At 35.4% G+C, this 11,803-nt stretch overlaps 1 pseudogene; it reads right to left on the bottom strand.

Annotated features, from left to right (window-relative positions):
* Positions 1-3,339: 3,339 nt before the first annotated feature.
* Positions 3,340-6,673, bottom strand: LOC143653360 (cap-specific mRNA (nucleoside-2'-O-)-methyltransferase 2-like; annotated as a pseudogene).
* Positions 6,674-11,803: the final 5,130 nt, after the last annotated feature.

Here is an 11,803-nt window from a genome sequence, read left to right as displayed (position 1 = left end):
AGACCTTCTCAGGGCATTATATCATGATGCACATAACATCAGTATGTCTCATTAGCCGATATAACTTTGATCATTTAGTTAAGGTGATGTATACCAGATTCCTCCAATGCAGAGTTACAATTTTACTTTGGTAATTAATAAGTATGTTTCATTCTTTGTGCAATGCTTATTAATATTTAAAATACTTTGAGACTGAGAAAATATCCTGTGTCTGATATTTTTTGCCCACAGATTTTTAAAATTCATGGAAGAATCTTGCTTGAAACTATTATTATTGCACTATTTGCCAAGAGGCACTGTTCTATTTCTGTCATTCTTTCTAAATTTATGAATTGGGACTCTATAAAGAAGAGTTTCCTCTTCTCAATTTATATTATAATATAATTAATTTTTATCAGAATGTCATTGTGGATGTTTTGTTTATATTGTCTCAAGTTTGGCCACTGGGAGCATCTTCAAGTTGTTGCCACACCATAACTGACAATACACCTTCAAAGGGCCCTATTTACAAATTAATGGACACCCACAGAATTTGGACTGATAGTAAAAACATGTCTTTTGCTGGGGTACATAATTCAATCTATAACGCACTATATCAGAAAAGAAGATACAATCTAAGCTACAAGTTAGAGAATGATAAGATGGAAAATATTCCTATGAGTAAGCATTTCTAAATGAAATTTTGAATTTCAATACCTATTGCTCATTTCACTACAGTACTTTTCAGAGGATTTTGTATTTTTGTTCTACCTTTCCATGTAGTCAGAAATTTCTAAATTTTATTTTATATGTAATTTCTAGATTTATTGAATTGCACTGAAAGACTTGTTTGTAATATTCTATAGTATGAAACTTAGATGTTATTTTCTTTGTGACCTAATATGTGAACAATTTTTGTAAGTGCTCTGAGGACACATAAGAAGGTATACTCTCTATTATGAAAGTGTAAAGTTTGGTATATATCATCAAGAAATACATTGTTATGTTGTTTGGTCGACTTGATTTATCTTGAAAGTAGCATATTAAAATCTCATTGATTAGGAATTTCTGTGTTTTCTTGTATCCGATGTAGTTTTTGCTTATAATGATCGTTGCTATAGTATTTAGTGAAAGAATATTCATATCTACTATCCTCACTGTGAGGTGTGACTTTCAGCATTAAAACATACTCTATACAAAAAATAATTCAAAATGGATCAAAGACTGAATATAAGAGCCATAAAATTCCTAGAAGAAAATACATGTGCACCTTACCTCCTCAACACTGAATACTTCTGAGCTTCAAAGTACAACACAGTGAATCTTCTGGTGAATGATGACTGTGATTACAGAATATAAAAAAGTTCTTTCATGAACTAGAATAAATGTAAGTCCTATCACAAGGAATTAATATAGAGTGGTATATGGGAAAAAATGAACCTATTGCAACTACGGACTATAATGAATGGCAACATCGTAATATTCTTTCATCAATAGTAACAAATATATCAGCAAATCAATACTAGGAGTCAATAAAGGGGCAGATAAGGGTATGGAACTTTTGGGGTTCTCTTATATTTTTATTTTGTATTACTATTATTTTGAGTAATGAAAATGTTCTAAAATTGATTGTGGTGATGATTGCACACTGCCTGATGAGACTGGGAGCCCTTAATTGTATACTTTGGGTGACTTGTATGGTGTGTGAATATATCTCAATAAAATTGCATTATAAATGATCTTATTTGTCAAGTTTAATAGTTTTGGCTTGTATTCAATTTTGTCTGATAGCAAGGGCACTACCTTTGCTACTTTATTGTTCCATTTGCCTGGTACCCATTTGATCTTTCTGTCTACCCACCTAAGGCAGTTCATTTAAGGTATGTGTCTTTTACACAGCACATAGCTAGGTCTTGTTGTGTGGACTAAATTGAAAATCAGTTTTGTTATTAAATTAAGCCCATTTACGTTGATTAATAATGACTTGTATAGTCATTATTTTGGTCTCAATTTTGGTCTCAATTCTGTCATACTATGTAGTTACCTAAGTTATGTTCATTTGTTATATTTCTTTTTTGATATATATTCTTTTCTCATTGATTTTTCTTTCTGTTAATGGTTTTATTCATGAATCTATAATGGAACTCAAAACAGCAAAAACAAAATTATTCATATTAATATACATTAATTAATATAGAGAATACATCTATTTCTCATATAACTAAAAAAGACACAAATGAGAATATAAATAGTCTCTGTTTTGTGGAACTTCAAGGCAGTGGAAATTTCCTCAGTACAATTTGTCAAAAAGAAAAAACTCATTACACTGCGAAATACATACAATTCATTAGAAATCAAAATGTAACTGATAAAATAACCATTTCGTGGCTAATATTCTTGGTAAAGATCTTGCATACTGAAAAGAGGATTAATAAAGAATAGAAATTTTAAATGCTGAATTATCATTCTGAATGTGTCAAATTTTTCTTCACTATACTACTATATACATTACGTTCATATGTCATTGATATGAGTCCATAGATACTTTATTTTTAATTAAAAAAAAAAACTGTTTTAGTACAGATTTCAACTTCTCCAGAAGTTAAAAGTAATGACATTGTTGCTAAATGAAGTTTTTCATAATACAGGAGTGTATTAGTCTGAGGAAACTATTTTCCATTGCTTTAAACATGATCTTTGGTTTGGACCTGTTCTGATACATTTTTTAGTTGGGTGCTTGTGGTAAGATATTCATAAAACAGCACACCAGCTTCCCTTGAACAGTAACAGCAAATTCTATCAATGGCCTACGGGCAATAAATAGCACATACCAAGAAATCTGGCAAGAGGAGTTCCCTGAAAGTCACAAAATGGCATGTTAAGTGTTAGAGAAAGTAATTGTTGCTGAGAACTAACTCACTTGCTTTCAAGGACCTAAAATCAATTCATTAATGGCATTAATCATTGAATCATTTGGAAATGAAAGTCTGTTGAAAGGAAATCAGTTGGAGAAACCTGCATGATGGCATTCAGGCGCAACCCTTAAGTAGATACGAGCAACCAAACTGCATAGGTACGCATGGATGTGTCTGCTCCAAGCACATAAACACATCTCATGTTTAGAGGTTAATTATCATCACTACAAAGATCCCACCACATGGAAGAACCCTATGCCTATGGGCATGTATATTCCAGAGGTCAGAACTAGTTAGTGATGTTCCACAACTGATGAGACACTGATTGATGCAAAAGTTGGCCTTCCCTTAAAATGAACTGCTGAAGCTTTAGATTAATAGAGCAAAGTGATGAAACATTGGAAGCTATAAGAAGACAAAGTGAATCCTAGAAATATGTTCAATTTCATAACTGACGGCTGCTGATGATCTCTTCTCTCGCTCCTCGAATAATCAAATGAAAATGCGTTTTAGCAATGGTAGCCATCAAATCCCACAAAAAATCAAGTAGTGACCCCTTAAAGAGCACTTCCATTGGAACAAACTGTAAAACCTGCTGGGATGCATTAGAGTTGTGCAACATGCTCAGCAATTCATTCACATTCTGCAGATAGTGGAAAGCCAGATTCCTGATAACCAACGCATACCAGAACTGCACAACTCCTCAGAGACTCAGACAATGTGGGATGAGAAAACGCGATGAATCTGAAATAGCTGTGGAGTAAAAAGATCAAACCAGCCATAAATCTTGTGAAATGAGAAAGTAAAGACAAAATCGTAGTTGTCTCCTGTATGAAGCTGCTGTAATGAATGCAGAACGCAGTTCCAAAATAACTGCTGGTAAATTGGGTCTCCATCATGAAGCAATGAGCAGCTGAAATTCATGAGTTCAGCAGATTCCAAGAATCAAACTTGCAATGGAATATGCATTTTGATACCATGGAGAGTAGGAAAAACTATAAGCAGACACTTTATTTGATTGCTGGGTCCAACAACCTGCTTATCCTAAAGACACTTGGTAGGGCGAAACAACATCTCAGAAAATATCAATTTATAAACAATGTGACAACAATATTGGTGTTTTGGCCTAAACTTGGAATCCAAATTCAGAGCTCCTCCTAATCACTTTTCAATTGCTTCATTAAGAGTCTTTAAAATTTCACCATCACAAAATGGAGAACATGTTACCTTTTGCAGTTTCTTACCCTCTAAGATATACCATAACTGACATTCAAGATGGGAAGTTGTCCCTTCCAAAAGAGAACTTTGCCCAGGATATTTAGCATATCCTTTAGCCACTTTATCTTTCTAGGAAAGGGTTTCCAGCATCTTTTAGATTTAAAAGTATCCTGTTTCTCTGCAGAAATCATTTTGTATTTGTATTACAATCAATATTAGATGTTTTTGCTAGCCAATTAGTTTTGTAAAGAGGCTTCAACTGAAGCTTCTGCATGAAATATTGTGCAGCAAGTTCCTTATATTATTCAGCTTTGTTTTCTCGTTTTTCCCATGTGCTCAAACAGGTGAATGTTCTCAGAAATAGTGACTAGCTGATATTTATAAAAGAACACACTGCATTCTTCATGTCTTTTAAGAAAAGGTTTGGGAATCACACCAGGGGTCATTTCAATCCCAAAATTCAGCATCATTTTAGACAAAAGATAACACCTCCCCTTATAGTAGAGCCATATCACACAGACTTCTGAGTTTTCTGCCTTGTCGTTTATGAAATTTTGCAATCCAGCAATCCAGTCAGATATTTCAGGGTCATATCATCACAGGTGGTATCTGGGATAAGTACCACCAATGCAGGGTATTATCATAAGCCAATCATCCATAATCATATTATCATTTGCCTCAGGCTATGGATTCAGAATATTGGCCGCACAACTCCAATCACAGGGGAACTGATGGGATTTTAAGTATTGATTGAGATAGCCACATAAGCTCCAGGAGCTTCACAAGGTGTAGAGAATTCAGCTTTCCAGTCTGAAAACTTCTGTGGGCTAAGTGGAGAGCTGCACAAAAGCTCATGAAATTGACATTGTGCTTGGGTACAGAGCTCAGTGTTCACAGACTTTCTCACATGAGAAATTATTTTTCTAGCTTTATTAGTGAAGGCAGCGTGCTCATGCCACTCATCCAGTGTCTTATCACTCTGTAGGTTTTTTTTTTTTTTTTTTTTTACCTCTTTAGGAAGTTCTTCAAATCAAGAAATACATTAAATTCTGTGTCTTCACTGGTGAAAATCTCACTGGCATCTGGTAACTGGCAGCCATTAAGTGGTTTACCTTACAAGGAGAACTTCTTGGCAAAGACTTAAAAAAATGTCAGCAAGAGCATTTGGGCTAACACATCTCAGAACTTGCTATCTGATGAACCGGAGGTTTTCTGCACTTAATTTATTTTCAAAATAAATTTTAAAAGCTTCGCTCATGCCCTCCTTGGGCCCCTGGTCAAAAAAAGAGTGCTTTCATTAGGTCTGCTCCTCGGAGGGGGCATTCTCCATTTCTGTCCTCAGAGCTGCTTCTCCAGGGTCTGCTCCTTGGGTCCATGGAGCTCCCAGGCCCAGAGTAGGGAGGTGGTAAGCCCAAAAGCCAGGAAGGCACCAGGAGCGGCTTATTAATTTTATAGGGTTATTTAGGTAGTTCTAGGATTTTTTAGTAATGTTTACCTGTTTTCCTAAAATGTGTTTAATGGACTTAATCCCATTTTCTTATTAATCATTTACTATGTGATTCACAACTTAATGGTTTCCTTTCACTCCTTTAAATCTGAGTAAAGTACTTTTTTTATTTACTCAAAAAAATTTCAAAAAAAGAATCCCAGCAATTCATGAGATTTTAGTTTTCTTTTTATTTAAATTTCAAATTACATGATTTATACATTATTACAAGATAGAACATTTTATTGACAATGTTGAGCTTTACCTGAGCCCTGCAATTCTGGAATGCAGGATGGTTACCGAAACACCCCCACCCTTTCATGTTCCAGACAACAGCTTACTGCAAAGAACCACCATTTCCCTAGAGGTGGTTCTCACGGGTGCCCCCTGGTTTACCTATAACAAGGCTAGACCCAGTCCCTGTAAATTCCCCTTCTGCACTTCATACATGATCAACTGAGCTGTTTGTCCCCACTGATGAATCTGACCAATTTTTTTTTAACCAATCCTTGCTGAAGTTTCTCTCCTTTCTCCAGGTCCCTGTATTTTTAGCAATTCCTCGGTTTGAGCCAGAATAAAAATATCTCTTACCCACTACCTGATTACACCAATATTTCATCCTACTTCCCTACACATTGTTCTTTATAGTATTTGTTCATTCCTATTAATGAAGGAAAAACTTTTTGCCTAACTCTTGAAACACTTGCTGATTTTAGGATTAAGGTGTTCTGTCCATTTCAATAGTCTATCCTACCAGTCTCTTCCTTACTCAGCTTGGATTTGTTTTTTGTTGAACAGCATATTAGCCTTCTACCTTCATTTCCACCTTTGTTTTAGTGTTGGGTCTACATTTAATAAATGTTAAAATGTTTGCCATCGGTTCTTTTTCTGAAGGTTGGATAAAGCTCATCCTCTAGCAGTTTCCCAAGGAGGGCTCAGGGGTATTTGAATTCCCTAAATTCTCATATGTTTAAAACTACTTTTTCTAAAGCCTTTCTAAATAAGTTAGCACCTGTAAAATGCTTGAAATAGTACCAACCACATTAGTAAGTGCTTCATTGACAACATCATTCATGCTTTATTACATGGAACATTTCTGGGAAAAATTGGGAAATATTCAATAGACAAACATGGATGAGGCATACACCCGCCAATTCCCCAAATTCACAGCTCTCTGCTAATACTGAATTGGTTTACCTAGTTTAGACCAAAGGCCTCTTACTTCCCCTTAGAATGAAAGACAGCTGAATCTACAGCCTTCGCACCCATATTACTTTATCACCACTAGACAAGCTAGAAAAGAAAATGATGATAGGATGAAGATATGCCGAATTAGCTCAGTCTGCTGACTGTAGGGAGAGCAGATATGCGGTTTCTCCTGAGCTCAGGCACAGACCTACCCAAAGGAACGGAAGCCCATGCATGAACCATGAACTTTTAATTTATTAGCCCCACCCACCAGAGAAACAATGCTGTCGTGAGGCTCTCACAAATCAGATTAGGCACACATGGAAGAGATCAGGTGTATTCACTCGAAAGCTCTTCTCTTTTAGGTAACCCATTTGAGCATTTATTATGTGCTTCATTATACTAAGCATTTAATACATGTGTAGTCCCCTTTATTTCTCCCAATAATCCTATAAAGCAGAAAATGTTAGAACAGATATATATGAGAAAAATCAAAATCTGGTGAGAGTAGCTAAAGATCCCTCTATTATAGCCCTTCTCAAATCTGAGCGTATCAGAAACATCTGGAGATCTTCTTAAAAGATGGATTGCGGGACCTCACCCTCAGGGTTTCTGATTCTGTGTGTTTGGGGTGGGGTCCAAGTTTTTGTATTTCTACCGAGTTCCTGGGTGATGTTGATGCTGTTTCTTAGGAGACCACACAGTGAGAAACACTGCTCTGTAGAAGCATGAGGATAAAGTGAGAATATCTCTTCTTCACCTTCGTGTGTTCTTTGTATCTTAATGGCCAAGCATGGTATTGTTAAGAAGAATGGAATTTGATAAGGCCATTCCTGTATTTCTAAAAATGTTTCTTAGGATTTTTCTTGATCATTGATAGTGCATTTAGTTTGTGCCTCAAAAAGCCTCCAGCACTGGTCCAGTTATATTGGACCACAGGTCAAGAATACATTCCTTTTCTATTATGTGTCTCAAATTATACCATCCATTGTTGTTTCATGCAACTCACCAGAATTTATACAGTGAAACTAAGCAAACAATGAAAAAAAAAAGAAAACTCAAATTTGAACACTGTCAATATATTTTTCAATTCCCTCAGAAGAATTAAAGGTACAAAATAAAACCCCCTTAAGTTAGAGTTCAAAGATATTAAAAATCAAATATTTTTCCTATTCATTTTAGTTTCTTTCTTCAATTTCAGCCAGAGGTCTGAATAGATGGAGGCTGAGTTTCTTGTTTCATTTCTTAATGAATTAAATATAGTTTCTTTGAATGCTCCAAATTTGAATTAATACAGGCACTTTATAAATTAGGAATATTGAAATAAACTTGCAAATGGACACAAAACTGTCTTTTCCAGACGGTGGAGGGTTCTCCCTAACCCTGATATAATTCATTTTCATGTCTAAAATTCCCATCAATTGTCTGCAATTTATAGAGTAGTAAAATATCTCAAAGGTCTTGAAAGACTAGAATGGATAATTCAGGTTTTTCCATTAAAGATACCCAGTAATCTTTGCTTATTTCAAATTTTTAACAAATCCAAAAGTCATTATATCTGTATAATTATGACATGGTTAGACACATGTCTGCAAAGTTTTCAAAACAAGCTATTGTTCAGTTCATTCAATAATCATCCCAAGCAAAAGAATTCTCCTCGAGTCCAATACAGAGTACAAAACAAATCTCCAGTGTCTTTGTCAGTCAGGGATTATGGTTGAGATTTGAAGGGGGATAGAGAGAAATCATTAAAGAGATTTCATTCTTGTTTTCATGTATTACATATCAAAAATTTTATTGAGGATACTACCTTCCCACCCAATGGTGGCAGAGGGAATTCCATGTAACCATATTTCCCTTCTCAGAGTGTAACATTTGAAATACTTTGCTTTCTTTGAAAATTCACACATTTACAATGATGATACCTACTACCTCCAGCTTTCCATCTAAGATTCCCTTTTCCCCCATTCTCATTCCACCTATTTAAAACTATTTAGCCTTTATCCTTTGAGTCTTAAATATGTCATTTCTATGTGCAGCTTTTGTCCTCATCTCTCTTACCTAGAACAATATCCAGCATTTAAAATAGGAAATACTCAAGCAAAGTTTATTGTCTTTCATTTTGCATAGGAAAAATATCCTGCTCTTCTCTCTGCCGGGGGTGATCTTAAGGCATTTTGAGCTATATGTGTCCATAAACTGCAATTCTGCCACCTTTTCTGTAATTTTTTAAATCTATGCGTTATTTTTGTCTCAATTTGAGGCTCTCCACAACAAATTGTTGGTAATGCTGCCTTAATGTAGCCTATTAGGGGAAAAGTCATCTCTTAATTTTTATTTGTCCCAGCTATTAAAACTTTTATTAAAAGAATACTTTGTCATATCTTTGTCTGAAATAATTAGTTACAGCTCTAGTGTTTTGCTTTCTTTTATTTCCCAATTTAAGTAGGCCCAAATACATTTTATGATCTTAAACTATTTCTTATCTTGTTCCTTTCCTTCCCTATCAGCACTTTTCACTGAACCTGGGGGCTATCTTTCCTCTCACTTTCGGATCTAACATTTGCTTTCTATTTTGTTCTTCAGATTCTGTCTTGCAGAGTCTCCTATAGTGAGACATAAAAACAATGTTTTTTTTTTTTTGCACGGGCAGGCTCTCGGAATGGAACCCAGTTTCTGGCACACCAGGCGAGAATTCTGCCACTGAGCCACCTTTGCCCACGCTAAAACAATGTTTTTTGAATTTGCCAAAAGCATACACCATTTAAGCAAATTCTGATCATCTTCTCTCCCATGGATGTTTGATTTTTTTACCTCCCTATCTTCCTGTGCCTTATTTAAAATTTATCTAAATTCCCCAAGCAATACCATCATAATAAAACTCTGACTTCAATACCCATGCTTGTTAGTTTTATCTACAAAGTAGATCTCCTTTCCCCATTCTATAGATATAAATACATTGATATACAGATAGAGAGACATATATATATATATATATATATATAGCCTTGTCTTTAAGATTTCAGTCTTTCTCATGAAAAAAATTACTTTGCTCCATGAGGAAAACCATGCATCTTTCTTCACTTTTCTTTCACTTTTCTGTATCCCTGTTTGGACTGCTAGATCATTTTTTTTTTGTAACTGATACTATTAGTTCCTCTCTAAACAAACCTAACACTTAGAAATAGGAGATTGGAGTTTAAATCTTTTTCATTTTCTTCCTAGCTTTTGTTTCTGTAGAATTAATTGAATTGAATTTTTGTCCTTGTCACCACAAAAATATGGCATATTCCCATGTAATAGAGATCCTTTTTTTTTTTTCACTTTGGCAGGCACCGGGAATCAAACCAGGGTCTCCAGCATGGCAGGCGAGAATTCTGCCACTGATCCACCATTGCACTGTCCCCTTGCCCATTTTTATCTGCTTGTTAATGAGATCTACTATTTTAGCATAATTAACCTAAAGTCTAGGTCTCTGAATTACACAACTATAGTAGGAACTTATGACATAACAGAATAAAATTTAGACTGTGTATGTGTGATTGAGGATAGTTGTCTACATCCTGGAGAGGACATAATGAAAGAGGAAATAAAATCTCTTCTAAGAAGTCACCTATATTTAAAGAGCCTTTATGGTGAAGTTCTGCATCCTGTGAGGTATGCATTACTTGGAGACTAAAAATATAACCAGGCCTGTAGACGCACTCATGGCCACAGTAAAAGAAACTACCTAATGTCCAAGCAATTCCTGCTTGGTCAAAGCCTCCTAAAACACTTGCAGCATTTGCATCCAAAGCGTGTTTCCCCATAAAGTACTTTGATAACCCAAACCATTTTCTGTGCTTATTCACAATGACTTCTTGCCAGTTAACCCAATATTTGCATTGGGGAGTGGAGGGATAATAGTCAACCTAAAACTCCTTCCTCCTTTGTTTGGATTATAACAAATGGAGAATAGAGCCATAAACTGGGCCTGGAATGGATATAAAATGGAGAGGAATGTGTTAGTATTACTAACTGGTCAGGGAAGTACCCCACAGCCCCCTATTCTTAAAGAAGAGGAGTGTCTAATAAACTATAGAGTGCAGCTTGGATCAATGATCAAATTGGGGCATCCTACTAACTTCCTACATTTAGAGCTTAGGGCACATTGGCTGAAAGAACTGGATCACAGGCATATTATAGCTGATGACATTGAAGAGCATAGACTTTAAGCACATAATTTCTGGCAGAAGAGGAAATAAAAAGGTGGGAGAAATGGGGATACATGTTATCTTCTCAATGCACTGACTCCCACCTGCTAGGACAAATGTCAGATGCTTCATAATAAGATTAAATTCCTTATATTCCCATGGAAAGAAGTAAGTTAATCAGATGCAAAGAAAGAAAGAGTTGAAGTGCTTCTTCTTACAATTTATCCTTATGGAAAGGAAAGGAAAATCCCATTCTAATGGAAACAGGAGGATGGCATAGAAGGGTCGGAATGTATCTCAATGTTTAGATGCAAATACTATTTATCATACTATTCTAAAATTGTCAAGAAAAAATGAGAATAGATTGAAGACGTAACAAAATGATTTCAGGAACATTTTCAAAACAGATGCCAAAAAAGGATATAATAAAAAAAAACTATTAATGCAAGAAACAGAGAAAGAGAAGAAAGAGGATGAAGGCAAAGCCAAAGAATTGTGTTTGATCAGAAAGCAATTACAAATAGATGGCGAGTGTGAGAGTGAGGGACTAAATGGAGGCAGAGAAAACATAACCCTCATTTAAAACATCAGGAGAGCACTGGGAATGAAGGGTGCCATAAAGGGTCATGTATGATGGGAAAGAATTGCACATACATATAAAAAGAAGAGTCAAGTAAAGAAGGAAGACAGCTTGGGACCTGCAGAAAGAAGAAAGAGGTACTTGATGAGGATTATTCGTTTGGGCCCGTGGATTTACCTTACCAAAAATCTTGTGGTTTCCCAACATTTGTTGCTGAAAATTAAGGAAGTGCATTGTGTGGGGA

The sequence above is a fragment of the Tamandua tetradactyla genome, chromosome 13 (genome assembly GCF_023851605.1).
Source record: "Tamandua tetradactyla isolate mTamTet1 chromosome 13, mTamTet1.pri, whole genome shotgun sequence".
Classification (NCBI taxonomy): domain Eukaryota; kingdom Metazoa; phylum Chordata; class Mammalia; order Pilosa; family Myrmecophagidae; genus Tamandua; species Tamandua tetradactyla.
This window is presented reverse-complemented; position numbering and strand designations above follow the sequence as displayed.